General features: G+C 41.1%; 1 long non-coding RNA gene across 1 annotated transcript in view; it reads left to right on the forward strand.

The window, feature by feature from the left end:
- LOC114896644 overlaps positions 1 to 27,146 on the forward strand; it is a 77,156-nt gene that overhangs the window by 24,776 nt on the left and 25,234 nt on the right. The window contains exon 3 of the long non-coding RNA XR_003793858.1: positions 17,880 to 17,993. This is a non-coding gene — a long non-coding RNA (uncharacterized LOC114896644). The remainder of the gene's footprint in view (positions 1 to 17,879; positions 17,994 to 27,146) is intronic.

Here is a 27,146-nt window from a genome sequence, read left to right on the forward strand (position 1 = left end):
TACCACTATCCTTGACCTCCAACACCATAGATTATTTTTGCTTTTTAAAAAACCATACAGAAATGAAACAAGACACGGTTCTCTGCATGTCTGTCTGCTTTTGCCCAGCACTATGGGTGTGACATTCATTCATGTTGAAACAATAGTAATAGCTCGCGCACTGTAATTTCTGCTTAGTATTCCATGGTATGCGTATAGCACAATTTGTTTCTCTGTTCATGGACATTTGGGTGATTTTAACATTGGATTTTAGCTGTCTTTTGATGTGCCTCTGCCTGTGCACAGAGAGTGTACCTAGGGTGGCACATAAATGTCTGTGCCTATGTGTGACCTCGTTCTCTGCAGAGATATAGCAGCCAGAGAGCATAGGTTCTGAGGCTCGGGCCTGATTTCAAATACTCAGATTTCAGATACACCCATCATTTCGTGAGTATACTTGAACTTTTCAAATCAGTTATGCCAGGTTTGTGTTTGGAGAAAGTGGTTTCTGCAGATGTAAGACATGTAAATATACTTCTTACAAAAGTCTGTTCCTTCTACATGGATATTTTGATGCTTTGTGATTTTCAGCTATGCATTAAGTATGTGTATTTAGAAAAAGCTTAAATTGCATATAAAACCAATTCAAGTTATTTATATAGAATTTGAGCACAGCAAACTTTTACATGACTGATACAGAGAACATTTTTACCCAGATTATACTTCTTGCCCATCTTAGTTGGGTCATCTTGCTGAAGTATATTCTCTTTATTACACATTATTCATTTTATAAAACTAAGCATTTGTTTACAAACGTGAAGTGAAATGTTTTTTGGAAAGAGCATGTGTGGCTTTTGTTGTAAGTTTATCTAACATGAGATTTTTACTTTTCATATTTTCAGCCATTAGGGATGAAAAAGTGGTTCATCTTTCTTTTTAGTATATGTATGAACCAAATTATTAAGGTGGTTTTTACTAGATTATTGACTACCCTTCCTCAACCCTGCTTGACTTGTGAAAAATCCTCAATTATGTTAGCCAGTACCAATAAGTAGCTGTGATAAATTATCCTACATGCCAACTAGAGGACGAACATGGCTCTTCCTAGTATAAAATGAAGCAAGCAACAAAATTACCAAGAATACTTTCCCCCTAAAATTACAAGCACTTTTTAATGGATTCAAATATGTGAACAAATATTTGGAGAATAGTTGTGTGTATTTGTTTTGAGTAAAACATATTTACAAGAGTCACCAATGAATTACTAACACAATAATTAATTTACAATGCAGCTCTAGTTGGGAAAATGGCTTGAAATTGTAAAGATGTCTTGTAAAGAATGATTTAATGATTTAACAGAAAGTATTATCCCCTTTAAACTCGAATTTATGGAAAACCCTTCTGTGGTGTCTTCACGTGCCTAGCATGGTAATTTAGTGAGGAAAGAAGCACCATTAGAGGAGAGACAGACCCCGCCACTCCAGGAGGGGAAGGTGGAGAGAAATCTCCCTGCTTTATCAGTGCTCTTCCCTACTTTTCTTCAAGGAGCCCTTCTTGAGGCTCTCTCACCAGCCTGTCCTCCCCTATCTATCTTCACCTCCTATGGGGTAACTGGAGATGTGGCCAGAGGAGTGCAGACATATGTGCACATAACTTCCATCTGGGCCCAGATGGAGTCGAGGGCAAAGGCCACTTATGAGTGTGTATTTTCATTTGTGTCAGCGACCAGCTCTTGTGATAAAAATTCAAGCAGAAAAATCCCGATGACTTCCATGTTCTTGGATTAGTCAAATAATTGGCCATATACAGCCTGAGTTCCCTCCACTTCTCACTATGACCTTGGACAGTCACTTAGCCGGCCTAAATCTGGAAATGTGGATGACCACAACTCCCTTTGTTGCCTTGTGAAGCTCAAGCAAAATAATATCATTGGAAAGCTCTTTACAAGAGTAAAAAGAGTAAAGCATTATAATTTTTATTATACTTGAGTAAAAAAGTAGATTTTTTTTCCAGCCTGAATTGTACCAGCTCTTCTGGCTCACTCCCTTCAGGGAGTCCTTAACTTAAAGGACCCCCTTCAGGTCCTTTAATTGGTTTGTGGAGTATGGATTTAGCCTGTTTGTATTCTGATATTTCGCATGTTTTTGGAATGGTAAAGATCGTGGTGTTCTATGGATTATACAGAGTTCTTATCCAGGCACAGTGGAAAAGCTTCATGTATTTTTAAATAAATGATAACAAAAAATTTACTATTTTAATGAGCCAACGTATGGTCTTTAAGTGCCTGTTATGGACTCTGCTTTGTAAGATTTCTTTTTAGTTTTTAGAAGCAACAAAAACATAAGAGAAAAGTTTTATGGTTTTGTTCCTATAAAGTGTAATAGGAATTTCACCTGGGCTCCAGCCAAAAGATGTAGTTAGGTAGAAATTAAGAGTAAAATAGCTAGTCTGTGTTTGATCTCATTCAAGTTCTTCCCTCTGGTTTCAAAAAGGTGTGTGAAGGTGTAAGGAGAAGGACTTTGTAAGATTCATCACAGTGTTTTCTCCTAAGATTCCCTTGTGAGCCTTGTGATTCCCATGTGATTCCAGCTGATTCTCCGTAGAGGACCTGCCTAGCAATGATTCAAGGACTCGCACAAGCCTGGAAGGATCTCTATGCAGCTGGAAGCACATGCTTTCAGCTTGGGGAGGAATGATTGAGGCCAGGAGGTGACTGTGGTTTGCTGGTCGCCCTCATGTCGAGTGGAGGGAGGGTGCCTCATACTGCTTACAAGGCTATATGGTGCTTCTTCCCAGGACAGGAGTGTGGCCAACTGCTTAACTATTCAGTTTGCTCGTTTTTAAAATGCAGCTGTAGTATTATCCATGCTGACAGTTGTTCTGAACATTCAGTGAGATAATACTTATAAAGCAATTAGTGCAGTGTCTGGCTAAGGTTAGCTTTTTAGCTGTTATTGCAGGTCTCCCGTTTTCACCTGGATGGAGAGCTCTACCTTGAAATTTCAGCGTCCTTGCCAAGTGCCACCAGATTCTCTCTGGAAGTTGCAGAGGTCTGATCCCATTGGTGAGCTATGGGAGAGGGATACAGTACCCCCCGCAGATCTGCAAGATTCCCACCTTTGTCTTATTTCTGCTCATCCAGATCCATCCTCCATCTCCGTCAGCATATTCACTTTTTTGAGCAGATGGTAGTTCCCAAAAGGCACGTGCATGATCTTCTCTAGGAACCAGCAGTCCCGGTCTTTGAAGGGATGACTGGGAGCGTATTTTAAAAACAAGCAACAATTCCAATCATTAGAGCAAATAAATATTGGTTGGCCTGGACTGGGTTCTTTCTTGTACATATGACAGGGAAAGGGGGGTGAAAGAAAAAAGTCAAACCCTTTGCTTTAGCCTCTTCTGTGTGGGGAACTAGGGACGCTTTCCCAAGTGAAAGGGGCAATGCTACTTGTCCTGGGTGAGACACAATATGACAGTAACATGCCCCCAAATTCATAAATGTTGGAGGGAGTTGACAGCTGGTATTTTAAGGGGAGATGATTTAGTGGCTAATTTTATTTAACTTGCTTCCTTTGCCAAGATCAGCTGCTTCTTTGCCCTGTGCCATTAAGTCCCAGGGGGTCCATAGGCAGCAATTTAGAAATCTATTCCCTTTCCTGTGGCTAAGGTTCTCTCTACCACCATGGATTTTTCATAGAGAAAATAGAGAATCTAGAAACCGTATAACCAGAGACATCTTTAATGTTTCATCAAAGGCTGTCCTATATGAGTATTTATTTATACTTAGCCCTGAGTGAAAGGCCCCAGGAGGCTACAGCCTGAGCAGATTTAGTTCAATATCTGCTAAAGGAGTTTAAATAAGCTTTTTACCAATGAAGAAAACGTCCTCCGTGAAGACAAAAAGTGGGGCTTAATTCTGGCGGACCTTGGGACAAAGACAGGCTGGAAACCATTCAACGTCAATGGCACAGCTAAGCAGCATGTACACATGTCTTTGTGAGTGTGGCTATGTGTAAATTGGGCCAGGCATAGAGGGAAGGAAGCTATAACCTCATGCAGTCTCCATGGCTGCATTAGACTGAGAGGAGGAACTGATGTCTTATAAGGGCAGATTTTAAAAATCAACACTTCAAAAAATTTTGACAGTCTGGTTTAAATAAAATCATAACAGATGAATATGAAAATGATATTGCTGGAGATTAACAGTTGTATAATGGATATCCTGCTGTACAACATTTATGAATAATGCATTATTATCTATTATCTTTAAATCTATCCAGAATTAACAGCTTTGCAGATTATTTAGTATCTACGATTTAAGGGATAAAATCAATACATATATGTTTTGATAATCAATGATTATCAATTCATTAAAAACAAACATCAAGCCAACTTCCGTGAAACACTTAGAGGTGTCCTTGTGCTGGTTTCTTTCCTAAACTGGAGCTACCATGCTGGGATGATGTCTTCATAATCTATTTCAATATTTGGAAAAAAAAAAGAAGAAGAAAAAGAAAAAGAAGAAGAAAGCAAAGACCTCCAGATCTAAGCAGGGAAAAAAAAAAAAAAAAAAAATCTTCTCCAGGAGTTTCAGTCTAAAGAAACAGAACTTTTTATTGTCCTTGGGGTTTTGCTGCTACATCTCCTTGGCACTGTGGCTTGAACAATGATTGGTTTCCTTTGATAAAAAGTTCTACGGGAAAAGAACAGCTGAGTCAGAGAAGGCCACCAGGCCCTGTGACCCAGCAGTGCGGGTTTGGGCAGCTCTGGGAAGGAGCACAAAGGAGGCGCAGCCACTGCCTTTGCTTCCTGCTGTCCCCAGGGAAAGCAGCTGGCCTGGAAAAGGTGGCTATCTGCTCCACTCGCATTTGGAATAATCTCTATTTTTCCCCATTTCAACATGGATGACCAGGTAGAAAGGAGTTGAGCTTAGCTTACTGACAGCGTGAGAGTCAGGAGAGATTCCCCCACCCCCAAATCCTGTGCTATACCTCTTTGTCCTTGAGTTTGTCTTCTCAAGGTGACCATATACCCTAATTTCAGAGTTATTATGTTTTCCCTCTCCCTCCACCTTTCCTTCCCTCTTTCCTTCTCTGTAATGCTGAGCTTTTGACAAATACAACAAATAGACAACCCATTTGCAGCCAAAATGCAGAGTTTATGTGCATGTTGATTGTTTCTGATGAATGGATTGAAACCTCAGCTTCTCTGTGCCCTTGAGCAAAAAGAGCTGAACAAGTGGTGTGTTTCCACATTACATATTGTCAAAATAACTAATTCCTCAGTTGCAGGATATTGTCATATATTGGATTCTGGGGTTGTAGCTCAATTCACTGTCCTTCATAACCATTGCACACACTCTCCTGACCGTGTGTTACAGCTTTTTGTTTAGACCGATAGCTGGTTTCACAGGGGTTAGAGGCTTGTGTTTGAGAAATGTGTTTTGCATCGATTAAAATTTCTTAAAGGACACGCTTCAATTGAATGACAGGCTATTTTTAAATTATTTACAAGCCCGACATTTTACTCAAAGCAAATTGTCAACTAAATCTAGTTATCATTTAATCTGCTGGACCCGTTCCCCCTGAGCATACCAACCACCAAAAAGATTATCCCCTCAAATTATTGCTTTAGTGATTCAGTAGACACTTTTTGGCACCCCCCTCCTAGTACTAAATGGTGATAGGAAGGCGCTGCTGAACTTTGGGGAACATTTGTTTCCAGAATTTCCCCAGACACAATTTTTCAATTGCATTATTGAGGAAGGGCATGATGTGAAGGCTTTTTCTGGATTTAATTTCTACTATAATCATTCTACTGATACTATGGAAAAATTAGAGATTACTTTTCCACTTACCTTTTCTCCATGTTACTAATAATATAAGTTGACATTGTTTCCTTTGTAATCTTCTGTCATGTACGAATTGCTATTAAATATCATTAACACAGTTCCAGGCTCTTCTCCATCTCACTGCTTTTGCACTTTGATTCCCTCTGACTAGGACATTCTTCCCACTGAATTTTGCTTGGCTCTGTCCTTATTATCTTTCAGATCTTAGTTCAAGTATCAACTCCTCTGGGGGTCTTCCCAGGCCACCTTATCTAATGTTGCTTGCTTTCCTTAACACCATTCCAGTGGCCATCCATTACCATGTTACCTATTTAATGTCACTTATCTAAATGCTCCTTTTTATTACCCTACATGATTACCGTTTGCTTCTCTCAATAGAAGGTAAGCTCCATAAAAGCAAGGATCTCATTTTCTTGTTTATTACTGTTTCCCAGTGCCTGGGATATAGTAGGCACGCAGTAAGTATTTGTCACACAAATGAACGGATAAGTGCATGATTGTAGTCGGGAGACCTAACTACATTTCTGCCTGTACTTTTGGCTTTTTGCGTAACTCTGGACCAACCACTTTCCCTTTGGATCCATTGATTTTCTGCAAACCCATAAAACTATAGGTTTCAGGATCAAAGATATCTTAAAGACGACATAGTCATGAGGAAATGGAAGCCCAGAGAAGTTGAATCACCCAACTAGTAAGTAACAAACATGGGGTTTAAACCAGGTCTCCAGTTTCCTTAGAGCATTGATTTTCAACCAGGGCAGTTTAGCCGCTAGGTTACATCTGGCAATATCTGGAGACATTTTTGGATAACTTGGTGGGGATGGAGTGATGTATGTTACTAGCATTTAGTGAATAGAGGTCAGTGATGCTGCTAAACACCTTACAAAGCACCGGATAATGTCCCACGACAAAGAATTATCCAGCCCAAAATGTCAATAGTGCCAGAGTTGAGAAACCCTGCTACATACAGCAATAATGAAACTTCTCCCTTCTGTTTGAGGATGAATGAGATAAGATACATAGAGAGAGGGGTTTTTATAAATTTTTTAGTAGAGTTATCAGTTGGCATTTTTCTGCAACTAAGTTTTAAAAATTTTTCAAAATGAAAGTAGCCTTAGTATTTTTTGATTATGGAAATAGTGCATACTTATTGTAAAAGAATACAGTAAAACACAAAGGTATTAAGAAGAAAGAGAAAATCATTCATAATCCTACCACATGTAGATAAACATATAAGCATGTTGGTGTGTATTTTTCAAGACTTTTTTTCCATGCATACGTACATACAGATACACACTTTTTGACCAAAATGGAATAAAGTGTTTAATATACACTATTTTGTAATTTGCTTTTTTCACTCGACAAGATTTTGTGGGCATCCTATACGTCTATAAATATGAAGCTATATTGTTATTTCTCAAGATTTCATAATATTTTGCTGTATGGATAATCTAAAATGTGTTTTACCCATCTCTTATTGATGAGGATTTAGGTTGTTTTTGATGTTTTAATATTATAGACAATCTTACAGTGAATATCCTTGTTCATTCATTCTTTGTTCATGCTCAGTTACTTCCTTAGGTTAACCTAGTAGAGTGAGATTGCTGGGGCAAAGGAAATGTGACACATTTTGCCAAGTTGCCTGCCTTAAGGTTTGCCTGATTACTAATGGGAACCAAATAATTAGAAATCTTAGTATGCTGGAATTCTCTGTGCCACCTCACTTTCAAATGAGATGGAATTCACAAGGCAAAAAATTATATTAGGCTTATTTCTTATCCTTTATGCGTTAGTATCAAAAAATATTCATTCTCATCTACACTCATTTAAATTTAATTTGGGAAAAAATTATTTCAGAAAAGTGAAAGGAACATTCACTGAGTCCTACTATGTGCCATGCTACTATATACTAGGAACTTATTTTCTTCCAACAACCTACCTGTGTGTTAGGCAGTCTCTTCCGGCTTACAGATGGGAATGCTGGGAATCAGATACTCCCACTCAAGAACACAAACCTTGTACCTGACGGAATCAGAATTTGAATGTAGTCCTTGCCTTTAAGAAGTTTATAGTCTACTCTAGGGCAAAATGTGCCAGGGACACTTTCTATCTCAATGCCATGTATGATGAGATTAATGTTCAAATTATGACCATGAGTATCTTAAGATTTTGTACCTGTAAAGAAATAATCAACTATAGTCAGGACATTGTACTTACCAAAGCAGGAGAGTAGATTGATATGTATTTGAAAAATACTTTCAGTAAATAATGCTGAAAATACAGAGATGTCCAATCCCTCCTTAGGAACCAAAGAAACTTATCATTTAGTTGAAGTTTGTATTTGATAAGTTCCTTATTTCAAAAGACCTCAGGATACTTACCAATCCTTGACATAGAAGATATACTGCTCAAGTCAATACCTACGTCATAAATATAATTTCTTTCAGAATGCTGAGAAGCCAAGAAGAAGGTCTTTGAGAGAATATTGGAAAGCTCTCTTGTCTAAACATTTTCTTATGTCCTTTTATCCCCCCTCATCAGAATTCTTGTCTTCTCCTCAAGGAGAAAAAATTGGGCAGGGCCCCGGCCAAGAGAATGCAGACAGTTAGTTTCCGAGTGAGATTTGCAAGATGGGAGAAAACCCATCTGGGAAAAAATATCTTTCCATTGGCCTTTGTGGCTTGAAACCCTGCTTTATCTCATGACTCTGCAATCCCCTTCTGGGTAATTCATTAGGGAAACACTCAAAGATGTACCAGTGTATTAATTACCACACTGTTTTAAAATAGTGAACTATTAGTAACAGAGTAAATGATCATAACTAGGGGATAAATATAAACTATGACATACATACTATGGAATAATATGCAACAGTTAACAGAATCTGTTCTGGATATGAGTCTTTTGTTAAATACTGGGTTGGCAAAAAATTCGTTTGTTTGGGTTTTCTGCAAGATGTTATGGAAAAACCCGAACAAACTTTTTAGCTGACCCAATATATTTCTTGTAAGTATCTTTTGTGGCTCGCCTTTTCACTCTCTTAATGGTGCCTTTTGATAAACAGAAATTTAAAGTACTTTAACTTATCACTTTATACTTAGAGCTTTTTATATCCTGTTTATGAAATCTTTTCACTCAGCATGGTCATTAAGATATTATTCTTTGTTTTCTTAAAAAAATTTATTGTTTTACTTTTCATAGTGAAATCTACAGTCTATCTAAAATTTATTTTTGATTATGATGTGAGGTAGGGGTTAAAATGTATATTTTTCCATATGAATATCCTTTTGACCCAACATGATTTACTGTAGAAACATTTTTTCCCCACTTTTTATCACTTCCAGCTTTATTTCAAATCAAGTGATAGTATATGTGTGGAATTTCTGTTCTTTTCTATTGATCTATTTGTCTATCCTTATGCCAATACACATTGTCTTAATTAACTGAAGCTTTAAAATAGGCAAAAGACTTGAATGAAATCTTCATAAAAGTGGATATCCAAATGTCCAATAAACTTATTAAAAAGTGATCACCCTTATTAATATTCAGGGAAAAGGTATATTAAAACCATAATGAGATACCGCTACTTATCTGCCAGGATGGTTAGAATGAAAATAACAAGACTGACAAAAAAATACCAAATGTTGGGCTTCCCTGGTGGCGCAGTGGTTGGGAGTCTGCCTGCCGATGCAGGGGACGCGGGTTCGTGCCCTGGTCCGGCAAGATCCCGCGTGCCGCGGAGTGGCTGGGCCCATGGGCCATGGCCTCTGGGCCTGTGCGTCTGGGGCCTGTGCTCCGCAACAGGAGGGGCCGCAGCAGTGAGAGGCCCGCGTACCGCAAAAAAGAAAAACAAAAAACAAAAAACAACCAAATGTTGACGAAGATGTGAAACAACTGGAACTCTCATATACTTCTGAATATACATTGGTGCAATCATTTTGAAAATGTGTTTGGCAGTATCTACCAAGCTGAATATATGTATATTTTATCATTTAGCAATTTCATTCCCAGACACATACTCAACAGAAATGCTTACATACACATGCCAAAATACATATACATACATACATATGTATAAGAGAGTGGGTGGCAAATGTATTCATAATAGCACTCCCCACCCCCCAAACAAATGTCCATCAGTGGTAGAATGAGTAAATGATTTCTCTTATATTCAATCAATGAAAATGAACAAACTCTTGCTACCATACAAAACATGGACGGCTCTTACAAGGATAATATTGAAAGAAAGTAGACACAAGAGAACACACTCTCTGTAATTCCATTGACATAAAGTACACAAACAGGCAAAACTAGTATAAGGTGATACATTTAGGTTAGTGACTGGGGCCTAGAAACAGGGAGAGGACATAGGCAGGATTCTTTGGTGATTGTAATATTCTATTTCTTGATTTTGGTGCTGGTTACTGGGGGAATGTTCACCTCGCGAAAATTCTTTGAGCTATACACTAACGACTTGTGCCTTTCTCTTAGTGTATATTATTTTCAATAAACATTTATTTTTTAAAATGAATCAGATATTTATTTACTGTTGAGTACAAATTACTGAAATATATGTGTGTGTGTATATATATATTTAGCACTTTTATATAGTACCCACAAAATAATACCTTATATTCTTTATGAACATATACATAAGTGCATATATATATATCTAGGGAGGGTATTAGATGTTCAGCATATGTTGTTTCTTTAGAATCAAAACGATTTTACTGGACTCTATTCTCACAATTCTGCTCGCATCAGTGTTGTGATCAAATTGGAGATGAGATCAGTGGGTATATCCAGGTTTCCTAAGAGAGGGACTCTTAGCAAAAGGGGTGATCAGGAAACTCCTATTTTCCTAGCACTAAATGGAGCGGAAATTATAAGTTGACCAAAAATTGAAGGATCCTTGAGTGCCAGTTGATCATGAATAATCTCAGGCATTGTACAAACTACTTTAACACTTGCTATCAACTTTAACCAAAAAAACAAAAAAAAAAACATTGAAGATCAAGTATTCAAAAAGGCATCTATAAAGAGAAGCAACCAAATTCTAAAAAAAATGGGTGCTCTTTTACAAACAACCAGAGGAAATTCAATCGTACCAATTTTTAGGTGGTTTGGGAGAATAAACATAGGGCCAACATATATATATTTGAGAACGATAGAAAATGAAAATTTGCTACAAAAAAGGTGAAAGTCAGGACAGCCAATTGAGAAGGATTCTCTGTGCATCTGTCTCCAGCTTCAGGAGGGTAAGAGAACAAATGCAATTTGACTCTTTAAATGGGGTTTTGGATAACAACAAAGCCAGGAGTCCTACTGAAGCTTCCTGTGGATTTGGCCCCACGAAAGCAGGTAAGGCCAGCGAGGGATCTCCCCATAGTTAGACAGCGTCTTCTCTTTTGGGGAGCTTTGGGGCCTGTGGGTCCTAGGAGTTCTAGGACGTGTGGCAGCAGAGGAAAAATGGGATCCAGGAGTATTAGGAGAAGCCCTTTTATGCTGGGGTGGAGGGAGGTCAGAAGGGACATTAGCTCATCTGTCATTTCTTTTGTTTGATTTTTGGAGGAGAATATAGCCAGTGATATTAATAAGTAATTAAAAATAAATCCCTCTATTAATATAAAGGCTAGATTGGCTCTTTAGCCTTGGATGGTAGAGACCTTGTATTAGATGTTTATACTGGAGAAAGGGCCATCTTGTGTTCTGGATGACACACCTGCAGAGGGTAAAAATGCCTTAGAGTTCATGAGTTCTCAGCCCAAGCTATCTGTTAGATTCACCCGAAGGACTTTTACAGCATTGAAACTGAATCTCAGGGGTAAGGGCCAGATATTTGTATTTTTTAAATGTCCCCAATGGATTCTGATGCCTGATGTGGGTTGGGAACCACTGATTTATTTGGTCCATTGATTTTCATCTCTCTAGGACTCTGTGGCCTGCCACAGAAGTTTCAACTGAGATGCCCCACCTTATTCTGCTTTATGGTTTCATAATTTGAAGGAAGGGTTCTATTTCTAAAGGCTAAAATATTTAGGACCACTGATGTAGGCTAATGAGCTTCTAGACTTTCCTCTCCCTTCACCTGAATTTGTCAGGTTGATCATTTGGCAGTAATCTCATGACGAGATTGAAATACGTAACAGCCATCTCAGGTTGGACTCTCCAGAAACAGAAACTGAGCTGGAGTTTTCAGAGCAATACGCTCATTGGGTTCAACACCTGTAGAGGGGAGGAGCCAGGAGCAGATTGGGCAGAGGAAGAAGCCCAAATGTGATGCTGGGCCAATTTCACCAGGAGTATTGGAGTGAATAGTGCCCATTGGAGTCGTGCTCAAGTGGGCAGCTGTCTCAGGCAAGGGTTGTGGGCTGTCGGGAAAGAGTGTGACCTCGGGGAGGAGGGTCTCTGCAGCTGAGGCAGACCCCAGAACAGCTGACAGCTGGCACACGACTGCTGCCAGCTATCCCATCAAATCCTCCCTTGAAGGAGAATCTGGGCAGCACATCTGTGGCTCTACAAGACAGGTATGAAAATTTCGGGAGGTAGGGAATGCCTGTGGACTGATGATCTCTGATTCAAGAAGAGGAAGGTACTCACAAGGGCAGCACAAGCATCGTAAACCAGGCTCATGGCAATGGGACCTGGGAAAGGCTCCTGTAGGGACAAAGAGAGGTGATGTGAGTTGGAGAAGAAACAGCGCACCTCTCCTCTTCTTGGGACACCTCACATGGTAGATCTCCTTTCCATAGCTTCCTCTTGAGGATAAAAAGGAAATTTTAGGACTGGGGGTGGGATTAGATAACATTCCAGAGGATGTGGTTGGTAACCTCTATCTCTAGGATTAGACTAACTTTAGTATAAAGGAACTTTGATTGTTGCACGTCAGATTCAGTCTGCATTTATCAATCCCCTCGCATAGGCTACCCTCTGTGTTAGGTATTTTTGTGCACAGTCCCACCCGCCCATATTCTCATCTTAATCAGGTTGTCATGAAAATTACCGTTGGAGTGACTGTCTTTTTGTTTTTCAACTTACCTACATGTTTATTTAAAAACTAAGTGTAGAAGACAGAGTTTTTCTGAAATGAAAACAATAGAATCCCTAGAATGTTGTTACTAACGTGCCGTATCTTGTTCTCATTCTGTTTAAAAGATACACTGTTATCAACACCTTAATTATAATTGTAAGATAAATCTTTATGAGCAGAAATGCCTTTAGCTATGTTTTAATTTTAAGAGATATAGCACAGCCCTTTACAGTGGTTGGGTACACTAGATTGAGAGCAGTGAACAAGATTGGTGGCTTATATCAGCCTCCAATGACCAACATAGATTAGAAAAGTAAACATACACTGTTTTCTACTACAAACCACAACATATGTAGTTTCCCATAGTGAACATTTATAGTTTCAAAGCCATAACAGTTCTTAGAACTCTTAAAACAGACTTTTTAATATCACAAGAAATCTCTTTGCAGTAAGAAATAGGCTTAGGCAGAAACTTTAAGTACAGACAATGGATTGATGCAGCTTACATTATGGTAACTGGTATGTAAATATTCAATAATAATTTCCTTAACCATTTATCAAGATGTAATTTCTAACTGAAAGATTTGTCTACTCGAACTACCTGTGTTGACTGCCTCCCAAGCTTTCAAGTTTTCTCATTAATCTGCTCACTGAAGCTTGTAACTTCTGGCTTCAGTTATCATTTCTAGCCAGAGGTAGGTAAAAGAATATGGAGCCTATTAATTCCTGTTGCCACACTAACTAGATTTTAGGTTTTGAATAAGCTATCTGTTATGCACATTCTCATTAGGCACAAGCATAGACATTAGAACAGGCCCTGAGGCAGTGGCCTTAGGCAGGGGCAGATCCTACAAATGGCGTGTGAGTGGATGGACACCCCCAAACCCAACCGCCATCCTGTGTTTCTGATAAGCAGGGTAAAGAGAGGGTCAGGACCAGAGCTGGACAGATGGTGGCAAATGTGAATGAGGGAGGGACTTGCCCAGAGCTATTTCAGGGGTCCCTGGGCCACCCCAGTCCTATGACCTCCAAATTATGTGCAGTATACAGTATGAAAGGGAGGCTGGTCATCAGGGGTGATATCTTTTGTTCATAAATGAAGGCTAGAGCCGGCAGGCACGTGGAGACATTATGACTTTCACGGGCCCTGTGCCCACCTCTGTGAGGGTCTAAGGGAGCCGTGTGTAGAGGTGCTGTCCAGATGCAGTTTCAGAGTTCCGAGTTCCAAGTCTCAGTTCCACAAATTCAACATATCAGGAGCAGTGCCACCTCCTCTACTTGACAGTGAATCTAGCCACTTCAGCCTCTGTAGGAAAAACAGGTAAGAGGTACTCCTCAGGGACATAGGTGAAGCGTAGCATCTGGTGGAAGAGTCCATCAACATAATAGCTGTTTGAAAAGTTTCTTTCAATAATTAAAGTGGGGGGGAAAGTGGGTAGGTTCTAGGGAGCTAACATTCTGTTGAACCTGCTACTCTGGGAACTGAAAGACCTCAGAGGGAGACACACAAAGAGGTTAGGAAGGGGCTGAGATTAATACTCACCTACCATGTCACTTCATTATCAAAATCTCTTGAGGGGAAAGCCTTCAAGTCCCCTGCTTCCATTTCACATCTTATCTCTAAAACAGTCTGCTTTTGGGGCTGGCCCTTTAACATCTGTTGTGACATGCCACTGAGTGTACAAAAAACAGCCTGAGAAGCTTCCTTCAGACCTTGAGGAATCTATTTAATTTGTGATGGTTTGCATTTTGTTTGTGGGAGGGATAAAAACACAACAAGTCCTAGAAAATAACTACTTCATTGCATATTATAATTTATTCCACCAGGGGGTTGGAAGTATGCCTCCAAATTGCCCTAGCACAATCTTTGAGGATCTGGTGGTTCATACTAGCAAATCTGAAGTCAGTGGAAAATTTCCACACGAGAGAATTATAGGATTGGATCCTTTAAAATGACAACACGTGCACATAGCCCCCCCCCTCCGCCTGCAGCCCCCCATCCTCACCCCCGGCATTTCTGAATGTCTGGAAATCCTGATCAGGAATTTGAAAAGCAGGATATATTGCATCAACTGTGTTCCAAAGTATTTATGCAGTGTATGTTTTAATACTAAAAAAATGATTTGGTTAGACTTAGCAGGCTCAGCCTCATTCTCTGAGAGGAGTTCTTAATTGCTGCCATAAAATATGTCCTGATTTAAATCATAAGATAGTATACAGGGGGTTGATGGCTTGGATTCTTTTTGAAAGTTAGGTAAATAGTGTAGCATGTGGTTATAGCCCGTTGCTGGTTTCTATAAAATAGCTAATGGGAAAGAACCAATCTTTCTTTTTTTGTTGTTTTGTTCTTTCTTCCTTTCTCTCTTTTGTCCCTTCTTCTTTTCTTTGTTGCTGAAACAATCACGAGTAAGACTAACAGTTTGCAAGAGCCACTCTCTTTAGATATTTTATCTATTCTTGTTCTCAGATGGCAACTGCAGACATCTCATTTTGACCCCAAATGCCTTGAAATCTGGAAACAGATGGTGGGTAGAAAACTAGAAAGGTGCTGATTTTCAATGTCTGGTCTTGCTGTTCTGATCGTTTCAGGGCTACAGTACATGGTCCAATGCTTTCCCTTAACAGTTATCCTGGCTTGGAATTGCTCTCCCCACTTGGACCCATTTTCATCTAGATAGAGCCTTTTCTTCCTTCAGACCCATATTTTCCATTCTTATGGGAATCTAAATGCAGGCAAGGAGAGGTAGGAAATGGAGAGTTATAGGATGGACCCTGGGCTGGACTTGGCAAGAAGTGTGACAGGTCGGGCTTCCCTGGTGGCGCAGTGGTTGAGAGTCCGCCTGCCGATGCAGGGGACGTGGGTTCGTGCCCCGGTCCGGGAGGATCCCACATGCCGCGGAGCGGCTGGGCCTGTGAGCCAAGGCCGCTGAGCCTGTGCATCCGGAGCCTGTGCTCCGCAACAGGAGAGGCCACAACAGTGAGAGGCCTGCGTACCGCAAAAAAAAAAAAAAAAAAAAAAGGTGACAGGTCAGTGGAGGCTGTAGGGGTGGGGAGACCATCAATCCTAATCACAGTTATGATTGTGGGGGTGGGAAAGGGACTTGTGGGACTGGAAGGATCCCAGTTCAAACTGGGCCAACCAATCAGTTAAAGGAGGGCCCTCAGCAGAAGATGCCATGTAGCAAGCCACTATTTATACCAGGGGTGCTTGGGAACATAATGGAAGTCTCCTCATTAAAGCCCCACATCCGAACCACCAGCAAGTCCTATCGACTCTACTCCCCAAAGATATTTAAAATCTAATATTCTCACCACCTCTGCCACTAATACCTGGTCGGAGTCACCACCTTCTCTTACTAATCATCAGGGAAATGCAAATCAAAACCACAATGAGATACACCTCACACCTGTTAGAATGGACATTATCAAAAAGACAAGAAATAACAAGTATTGGCAAGGATGTGGAAAAAAGGAAACGCAGGGCACTGTTGATAGGAAAGTAAATTGGTGCAGCCACTATGGAAAACTCTATGAAGGGCTTCTCAAAAAAATAAAAATAGGACTACCATATGATCCAGCAGTTCCACTTCTGGGTATTTATCCAAAGAAAATAAAAACACTACTCTGAAAAGTTATATGCACCCCTATGTTCATTGCAGCATTATTTACAATAATCAATATATGGAAGCAACCTAAATGTCCATCAACAGATGAATGGATAAAGACAATGTGATATAGATAGATAGATAGATAGGTATAGATATATATACAATGGAATATAACCATAAAAAAGAATGAAACCTTGCCATTTGCAATGACATGGATGGAACTTGAGGGTAATATACTAAGTGCAATAAGTCATACAGAGAAAGACAAATACTGTATGATTTCACTTCTATGTGAAATCTAAAAAATAAAACAAATGAACAAATGAAACAAAACAAAACTCATTGATATAGAGAACAGGTTGGTGGTTGCCAAAGGGGAGGGGTGTTGGGAGAGTGGGTGAAATGAGTGAAGAGGATCAAGAGGTACAAACTTCCAGTTATAAAATAAATAAGTTGGGCTTCCCTGGTGGCGCAGTGGTTGAGAGTCCACCTGCCGATGCAGGGGACACGGGTTCGTGCCCCGGTCCGGGAAGATCCCACATGCCGCGCAGCAGCTGGGCCCGTGAGCCATGGCCGCTGAGCCTGCGCGTCCGGAGCCTGTGCTCCACAACGGGAGAGGCCACAACAGTGAGAGGCCCGCGCACCGCAAAACAAAAACATAAATAAATAAGTCATGGGGGTGTAAAACAGAGCATGGTGACTATAGTTAATGTTATATTGCATATTCAAAAGTTGCTAAGAGAGTAGATCTTAAAAGTACTCATCACAAGAAAAAAAAATTGTAACAATGTGGTGATGGATGGTAACTAGACTTATTGTGGTGGTCATTTCACAGTGTGTACAAATATTAAATCATTACGTTATACACCTGAAACTAATACAGTGTTGCATGTCAATTATACCTCAATAATAAAAAATTTTTTAAATTAGTTTTTATTGGAGTATAGTTGATGTACAATGCTGTGTTAGTTTCTGCTGTACAGCGAAGTGAATCAGTTATACATACACATATATCCAGTCTTTTTTAGATTCTATTCCCATATAGGTCATTACAGAGTATAGAACAGAGCTCCCTGTGCTATACAGTAGATACATATTAGTTCTCTATTTTATATATAGTAGTGTGGATATGTCAGTACCAATCTCCCAATTTATCCCTCGCCTCCTCCACTTTCCCCCTTGGTAACCATAAATTTGTTTTCTACATCTGTGACTATTTCTGTTTTGTAAATAAGTTTGTTTGTACCATTTTAATTCAAAAGTTAAAAAAAAAGCCAAAATCCTTACCAGGGCCGACAGGGCCCTCCATGGGACTCTCCCTTCCCCTCTTCTTTCTGACATTATATCCTCTGTCTTCCCCTTCCTTTGTCCTGATGCAATGGTCCATCTACTGTTTTCCTTTTCATTCCAGGCACACTCTGATATCCGAGCTTCGTTCTTCCCTCTGGCTGGAGCACATTTACCCCAGAGAGCTGTGTGGGCCACTCCAACTCCTCCAGGTCTTTGCTCACAGGTCACCCTCCTGGTGAGTGTTCCCTGAGCACATTTTAAAACATCTTACCCCCTGCCCCGCTCTGGCTTGCTCTGTCCATCTTCCCTGCTTTACTTTTCTCCATAGCACTTATCACTCTCTGATGTACTATATGTTTTATTTTTTGGTTTATTTTGTGTTTCTTTCTCAGCAGAACATAAGCACATTTGCTTTCTAATGTAGCCACAGAGCTTAGAGCAATACATAGCATGTAGCAAGCACTTAATAACTATTTATTGAATGAATAAATGAATGAGTTCATTAAACAGACCCCCAGTAGTGACAGGGAGAACAAGACAGCTCAAGAGTCAATGGAATTGTCAGAGTCCCAGTTCATGGTGACAAGGCTAGGTTTTTGGGAAAACAAAAGCAAATAAGATGTTCATGTTTCTTAGATGCTCATAGTAGAGGAGCCATATACAGATCAGTTTGTCAGAGAATGATCAATGCCTGTGCTCAAATAGATTGAACACAGCCAGAGGCTGGCATCAGGACTCTAGCCCTTCTGTGAACGTCTGTAACAATCACTGTCTCACCCATTCACCCATCCATCCATCCATCCATCCATCCATCCACCCAGTCTTATGACAGTTGTTTATCCAATGTTTTTGCAAAACCAGCTTTGCATTGCTCAGATTTTCTGAACATCTCTCCTACAGAACTGAGCATTTTTGTGAGCAGGAATCTCCACATCATTAAATCTTGAATACTCCCATTCCCTGACATGAAGTCTTGAATGAATGAACCTTGGACAACGGGTTGTGCCTTGTGTTTTTTCTTTAAAACCTAAGAGAAAGAATAACAAGAATGGATGAATTAATATACTAAAGGTCTTGGAATTTTTCAAAGTTAGAGTTCAGATGTTTCTAACTGGCGCTGGGTACTCTCCCCGTTCTGCACATTTGCCTTTGCTCATCCAGTTGTGCCCTCCACATGAGATGGCTGATCTCCCACGATCATTTCCTTTCATTTGGGAACCTGGTAAACCCAAGGCTGGTCCCAACGCTGGAAAAGAGGCTTCGTTCCTGGTTATTTATTCCATTAATTGCTAGGTTGTTTTTGTCTATCTCACTGACTTCATTTCTCTTTCTCACTCCATATTCTACTTGATATTAAATAACTGTAGACTTTTCACACAATCAGGCTCTTAAAATGGGTGTGTGAGTGTTCCTCTAAACATATTTTAATTTCTCACTCTGTCTTAGTCTGCTTAGATTGCCATAACAATAATATCATTGGCTGGGTGGCTTGAACACGGAAATGCATTTTCTCACAGTTCTGGAGCCTAGAAGTCTGGGATCAGGGTGCCAGCCTGGTTGGGCTTTGGTGAGGCCTCTCTCTCTGGCTTGCAGATGACCGTCTTCTTGCTGTGTCCTCACGTGGCCTTTCCTCAGCGTATGCAGTTGGGAAGAAAGGTCTTTCTCCCTTCCTCTTCCTATAAGGCTACCAGTCCTATTGGATTATGACCCCACTCTTATGACCTCATTTCACCTTAATTACCACCCTAAAAGTTCTTTTTCTAAATATATCATTGCATTGTGAGTTAGGACTTCAACATAGGAACTTGAAGTGGGGGACACAATTCAGTCCGTATCACGGCCCTTCTTCAGATACACAATGTCAAGTATCAATGGGGTTAAATTCGTTGTAACTTTAATTTGATCATAACTTCAAGCTGTGTTTATGCCCAGTTTTTGTATTTTCTTCCTCACTTAGCATGCGTTTCTGTTCACCACTTAAATCAACTTCAGGGAATGTGATTTATAGATTAGTTTTGCTTTGCTCCCATTGTCAAGTTTTTACTTTACTCTGAATCTGGTTCCTTTTATTTTTGTTAAAAAGACAAGTCAGTATGGAATCCTCTGTCCCCATTAAACACTTGGTACTCATTGTCCCATCTAGCCCTCATCTCCTCTATCTTATCTGTAGTTGCACAGACATAAACACACACACACACACACACACACACACACTCTTCTCATGGTTGCTTTCTTCTTTTTTTTCCCCTCCTTGGTACTAGTATCTTTTATTTTTGTGAATAAAGCCATAATGTTAGAAGATTTATCAGTGAAATTTTCCTTTGTTTATCTTTTTTTTAATATTTTAATTTTATCGGAGTGTAGTTGATGTACAATGTTGTGTTAGTTTCAGGTGTACAGCAAAGTGATTCAGTTATACATATACATGTATTCATTCTTTTTTAGATTCTTTTCTCATGTAGGTTATCACGGAATACTGAGTAGAGTTCCGTGTGCTATACAGTATGTCTCCATTAGTCATCATTCTTGTTTATAATAGTGTGTGTATGTTCATCCCAAGCTCCTGATTTATCCCTCCCCACTACGTTTCCCCTTTCTTAACTACAAGTTTGTTTTCAATGTCTGTAAGTCTGTTTCTGTTTTGTAAATAACTTCATTTGTATCATTTTTAATATTAGATTCCACATATGAGTGATATCATATGATATTTGTCTTTCTCTGTCTGACTTACTTCTCTTAGTGTGACAATCTCTAGGTCCATCCATGTTGCTGCAAATGGCATTATTTCATTCTTTTTTATGGCTGAGTAATATTCCATTGTATATATGTGCCATATCTTCTTTATCCTTTTGTCTGTTGATGGACACTTAGGTTGCTTCCATGTCCTGGCTATTGTAAATAGAGCTGCAGTGAACATTGTGGTACATGATTCTTTTTGAATTATGGTTTTCTCAGGGTATATGCCCAGTAGTGGAATTGCTGGGCTGTAGGGTAGTTCTATTTTTAGTTTTTTAAGGAACCGCCATACTGTTCTCCATTGTGGCCGTATCAATTTACATTCCCACCAACAGTGCAAGAGGGTTCCCTTTTCTCCACACCCTCTCCAGCATTTATTGTTTATAGACTTTTTGTTGATGGCCATTCTGACTGGTGTGAGGTGATACCTCATTGTAGTTTTGATTTTCATTTCTCTGATAATTAGTGATGTTGAGCATCTTTTCATGTTCTTTTGGCCATCTGTATGGTGTCTTCTTTGCAGAACATGGCTGCTTTCTTCTAATCATTCGAGTTTCTGTTAAAAAGCTTCACTGAGATCTTGCCCAACTATCATATCTACAGAAGTTAGTCCCACCACATCACCTATTTTCTTTTCTCTCTAACACCTAAGACTACCGTCATTTTGTGGATGGGTAAAATGAGGCTAGAGAACATAAGGGATTTGTCCACAGTTGCTCAGTTTCTAAGCAGCAGAGAGAAGGCCTGAGAAGCAGAGGGTGGTGCTCAAAGGGGTCTGGAGGTAAACCTAACCTATTACAAAACTTACCTCCTAGCAGTCCCAGGCCTTCCCTCATAAAAAGCAAGACAGCAGTCATTGGCTCTAATTGCTTCAAAGTCTTTTCATAGTGGCCCTTGCTTCTTTCCTTTTTCTGTTGCCTTGATAAAACTGTCTGGCAGAGTGGAGGGACAAGCATGGAAGGACACATTTGCCACATATAGGGTTGACAGATTTAGCAAATAAAAATGTAGAAGCACAGCTGTCTTTGAATTTCAGTTAAACAATAAATATTTTTTGAGAATAAGTATGTCCCATGCAATGTTTGGGCCATACTTAGGCTAAAACGTTATTTGTGTTTCATGTGCAGTTCAGTTTAACTGGACCTCCTGTGTTTTATCTGGCACCCCTAACTAGACGGCTGCTCTACAACTACATGCATCCTATGGATAATGGTTGTAAGCCCCAGGTGAGCGTGCTGGGGAAAGAAAACAAGCAATAAAAGCCCTTTGAGCTCTGTTGTCTTATTTACTTAGGTGAAACTCTGATGTTCTTTGACAATAGAAACAACACCACAAATATTCCGAAAAGAATATATATTTTACTTTGGAAGCTTTGACTTATATCTTTATCAGCTCGGTTGCTTTGGTTTTCTGTGAATTCACAGCATTTAATATCTAAGCAGCAAAGGAACTAGAAAACTGCACGAGTTCATCACCGCTGGACTCGTGTTTGGGTAAACTTGGACAAGCTGATTTACCTCTCTTCATTTGCAAAATGAAGATAATAATAGCCTGTGTCTTATAAGATTGTGAGGGGTAAAGGAGAAAATGTATATGAAAGTGGCTAGTCCAGTGCTTGCCATATAGTAGACACTCAATACATAACAGCTTCACTTTTCTTGCCTCACCACTGCATTTCTGAGAGTGAACAACATCACTTCCCCAGACCATGGCAAAACGTGAGGCTGAAGAAATTACTGTTACGTCTCAAAGAAAGTATTACCCTTACTTACCAATAACCAGATAACCAGCAGAGCCAAATCAATCGATTTGTTCATTCAGGCACTTAGTCAGCAAGTATTTATCGAAGACCTAACATCTGCCAGGGGCAGTGTTCTAGGAGCTGGGGACACACGGTAAACGGAGCGAAGTTGCTATTTTCCCATGAGAATTGCGTATATTACAGTGTGTGTGTGTGGCGTGGGGAGGCAGATGGTGAATGGATAAGCAGGAAAACGTATTACATCACATTTTACGTGGAGCAACCAATTAGGGCAAATGTTGTGAAACGGAGTCCTTGAATTTGGTTGTGTGGAGATCACTGGTGGCCTTGATAACAACAATTGTTCCCTGAGGTTGTTTAAGGGAACGAGGGGAGCAGCAGGAAGTAGAGAAAGGAACTTTGCTAAAAAGCAAGCAGAAAAATAATTGGGTGGCAATTCAAAGGGGATATGGGGTTAAAAGACTGGATTTTTTAATGGGAGTCATGATAGCATGTTTAAGCCGAAAGGAATGACCAATAGAGAGGAACGGATAATGCAGATGGCAGAGGACAACTCTGGGAGTGAGTGCTTGACAAGGCGAGAAGGCAAGAGACTCCAACGGACAAGAAGATTTGTGCTTAGAGCGCTACCGGGACCTTTTGCTCGCTGCAGAAAGAGGGGAGGTCGAATATATGAGGTTGAGGGTACAGGGGCTTAGTCAACTCGGCAGTGGGAACATGTGGAAGTTCTGTTCTACCTCCTCAGAGAAGTAAGACGTAAAATACTTTCACTTCTCTTATCAATAATTATCAATTATTAAGTTGAAAATAATTACTGATGTTAGAAATGATAGCTTCCTCTTGCCAAGCACCCACTCATATTTGGGATATGTATCATTGTCCCCCCACCCCTCCTGTGCACAGCGGATTGATACTTACTTTATTCGCAGCCAGCTCTTTTCAGCCCCCTGTGCTGTTCCCAGGCGGAGGTGCTGGTATTTCGATAATTTTCAGCCATCACATGTTTCTCTCCATTGAGATAAACTTCTTCCAGAAGAAGCTGCCCATCTTGACAAGTCTGTTTTGCGTCTGTGCTCCACTGCACAGCCAGACCTGAAGGTGACGGGAACTGACAAACTCTCTGAACTTGTCCCATTGGATTTGTCTAATGGGCCTTTCCCTGACATAGATGAAAAAGTCATTGACAGAAACAGACCATTTACCAGGAACCTGAGCAGAGGTATAAACAGCAACAGATGAAATAGGTCTCGAAATAAAGCTGGGAAATGCAGGACATATGTGACGGGCTCAAGGAGATCTCTGCTTTCAAGTGTCAAGATGAAATGGACGGTGTTGGGTTTTGCAGCCTCGAGTCATTCAGCTGGTTAGTAAGAAAGCCAGACCCCCACTCCCCATCTCTCTATCTACACCAGAGACAGAAACAGCTAAGTGTTGATGTGAGGGTCAGGCTTTCAACAGGACGCTCCAGACCCGAAGGGTGAGTTCTCTTTCCAAGGGCAGTGAGACCAAAAAGGAAAAAAAACAAAAACAAACAAAAGAAAAAAAACAAACAACAACAAAACCCCACCATTTAAAAATTTACAGCCATTTAGAAATTCTAGTTGGAAGGCAGAATTCCTTTTCTTTCTTTCTTTCTTTCTTTCTTTCTTTCTTTCTTTCTTTCTTTCTTTCTTTCTTCCTTCCTTCCTTCCTTCCTTCCTTCCTTCTTCCTTCCTTTCTTTCTTTCTTTCTCTCTTTCTGCGACGGGTCTTTGTTGCTGCATGTGGGCTTTTTCACTAGCTGTGGTGAGCGGGGGCTACTCTTCATTTTGGTGCATGGGCTTCTCACTGTGGTGGCTTCTTTTGTTGTGGAGCATGGGCTCTAGGCACACAGGCTTCAGGAGTTGTGGCATGTGGGCTCAGTAGTTGTGGCTCGTGGGCTCTAGAGCGCAGGCTCAGTAGTTGTGGTGCACGGGCTTAGCTGCTCCACGGCATGTGGGATCTTCCCAGACCAGGGCTCGAACCTCTGTCCCCTGTATTGGCAGGTGGATTCTGTTTTTTTTTTTTTTTGCGGTACGCGGGCCTCTCACCGCCGTGGCCTCTCCCGTTGCAGAGCACAGGCTCTGGACTCGCAGGCCCAGCCACTCCGCGGCATGTGGGATCCTCCCGGACCGGGGCACGAACCCGCGTCCCCTGCATCGGCAGGCGGACCCTCAACCACTGCACCACCAGGGAAGCCCGGCAGGCGGATTCTTAACCACTGTGCCACCAGGGAAGTCCCTGAAGGCAGAATTCTTGTTGAAGGAAGCTTTCCAAACAGAAGAGTCACATCTTAGGAGTGATATTTTTAGGTTCTATAATCAACACCTAATGTGAACATCATATAAACTTAGTATTATCCTTGAAAAGCCCTTATATCGCCCATAGAACATACAACCTTGTGTTCTAATTTCTATCCACACTGAAATTTGAAAATTATTGCAGTTGATTAAAGGAGAAAACAGAAGGGAAATCCGTGTGTAGATGTCTGGTCTTCAGACCATTCTGCCTCTAAGGCAGCTATCCAACCCCTAGCTTTGAATGAGCACTGGGTGGAGAATGCCATGCACTCTTTTTGGGCCATAGGTTTTACTTTATTTCCTTTTAATATTAAACCTTGACATCCTTTATAAGTGGTATAGGATGTGTTTGGCATTGTGAGGCTTAAATGGAATAGTGACAGTGCATCAAATCCAGGTTGGGGTGAATGTCTGAGTGTTGATTCATGCTGAAGTAATACCACTTCACTCTGTTTTCTTTAAGAAAAATCTTCAGATAGTCCAGTGGATATGTAAAGTCTGAGTCTCCTTTAAAAGGAGTACGTTGGCTCAATGAAGGGTTAAAATTGCTTTATTAAGGCAATTTAATTTATTAAAGTATTAAGGCAATTTCTTAAATGAAAAACTTAAAAAAAAATAAAACATGCAACCCAGGTAAGAGTGTCCTCTACCAAAAGATGGTTGGTTGGTTTTCAAAAGGAAAGAGAAGGACATCTCAGTAGCAGCCCAACATTGGAGTCTGGAAACTAGCACTGTGAGGAGAGAGAGGGAGATGGTGGGGCAGGAAAGGCGCCGAGGAGGAATAGAGCCTGAGCAGCATGGGCAAGCAGAGAGGACCAGCAAGTGCAGACGTGCTCAGGGAATAGAGACATCAGGCCTCCACTTTCAGTTTTCTATCCTGGCTTTTGAAATGCCCTGTGATCGTCTCAGTGCTTCGGTAGGGTCAGTGACCTGCTGCAGCTAATGTGGCCGGGAATTATGCAGTGGGTTAGAGTCCAAGCTGGGATGGGAGAACGGGGAGTGCTACCTAACCTTCCCAGGACCACCCTTACCCCAAGGGTGGAAGCGTCACTATTAAAGACAGATGGTTTTTGCAGGTCCAGGGGGAGGTGAACGGCAGCAAGAGCATCAGAGAAGTCCAAGGTGGAACAGAGATAGAGACTCAGGAGCTAGGCAGTGGACAGGACACAGCTGCAGGACCCCACACAGGAGTGGACTGAGACAAAAGCCCCTTCTCCCGAATATGCTAGCATTGGCGTTGCTGACTCAGATGTCTGTGGGACCATCCAGTAGCACACAGAGGACTGAGGTGCTCAGTGTAAACTTAGTGCTGAGCTCCTTCTACTGCAATTAAGCTTCACATCTGCTAAGTTACCTTGGTTTTTAAAACATTGTGGGGATGAGTCAGACAGTGAAACAAAACACTTTCTTGGGTTTCCTACTGCTGCAGGCTTCCGGACTGTGGCCCCCGTCCTGGGGAAGGTAACCCTCTGAGGCGGAAGTGCCATTCTCTACGATGTGGACGGGACCCACGCCTGTTTGTGTTTTCAACAAAGAGTCCTGAGAAGTAGCACTGCCTGTTCACCCTCTCAAGAGAGGATTTATGAATGAGGGCCCGCGGATCATACCCAAAGTAGCATCTCTGCCTGCCCCACGGGACGCAGCTTAGCCTTTCGTCGTTATAGAGATGAGCAGAAATCTGTGCTATTTGTTTAGCGTTCGGGGGCTTTAAAGAAAACATGCACTCGTGTTTCTGCCCGCATTTCTTAGTCTGCCACCACAAGGCTGACTCATCCATCTTGGTCTGGGTTCTCCTGAAAGTAGAGTCTCAGTCAAAGACTGAGTGTAGATAATTATTTGGGATCCAATCCCAGAAAACGGGAGGGAGGTCGTGGGGAGACTGAGGCAGGGTATCACCATAGTGCATCATTGAGGTATCCACTGTCTGTATACAGAAAGGGGCTGGGGCACTGATCCATGGACTCTTGTCTCTCAGTAGTTGCAGGTTGGGGGAAGGGAGCATTAACTCTTCTGTCTGAGCTTTCCTTGTGCGAAGCTCCTATGGCTTCAGAAAAGGCCCTAAGGCTGAAAAGCAGAGAGAGCTGGCTGAAGGAGAGAGCTTGAGGTAGGCATGAATTTAGGCGAGGGGGTGTGATGCAGGGCATGCAAAGTGTCTGCTACCATCTCTAATGCAAGAGATTGGGACCTGTCATTCTCGGGGCGTGCCGAGGTCTGGGTGCTGCTGACCTGACCAGGACTTGGCTTGATAACCCCTCTTTTGCCCCCTCCCCACTGCTCCATTACATAAGCCCAAGATGCATCTCCTAGACTGTGCTTTTCCTCCTTGCTTCTATAATACTCACTCTCAAGGTTTTCCACGCATCGGAATATGTGTAGAACCCAGCGTGTAGCAGCAACTCAGGGGAACTTTGTTCCCTTTTCTGCTTCCTCCTTTACCTTCTACTGACTTTTCCTTTCCCTCTTTCTTTTCCTCAGAAAATATGGTTGCCTGTCAGGTTTAAGCCCTGCAGACTCTTATCTCTTTTCTCTCCACTGTCCCCAGTTATTTGGTCCCAGGTTCAGCTCTCCCCTCT

The sequence above is a fragment of the Monodon monoceros genome, unplaced genomic scaffold (genome assembly GCF_005190385.1).
Source record: "Monodon monoceros isolate NGI ecotype Baffin Bay Population unplaced genomic scaffold, NGI_Narwhal_1 Super_Scaffold_16, whole genome shotgun sequence".
Classification (NCBI taxonomy): Eukaryota; Metazoa; Chordata; class Mammalia; order Artiodactyla; family Monodontidae; genus Monodon; species Monodon monoceros.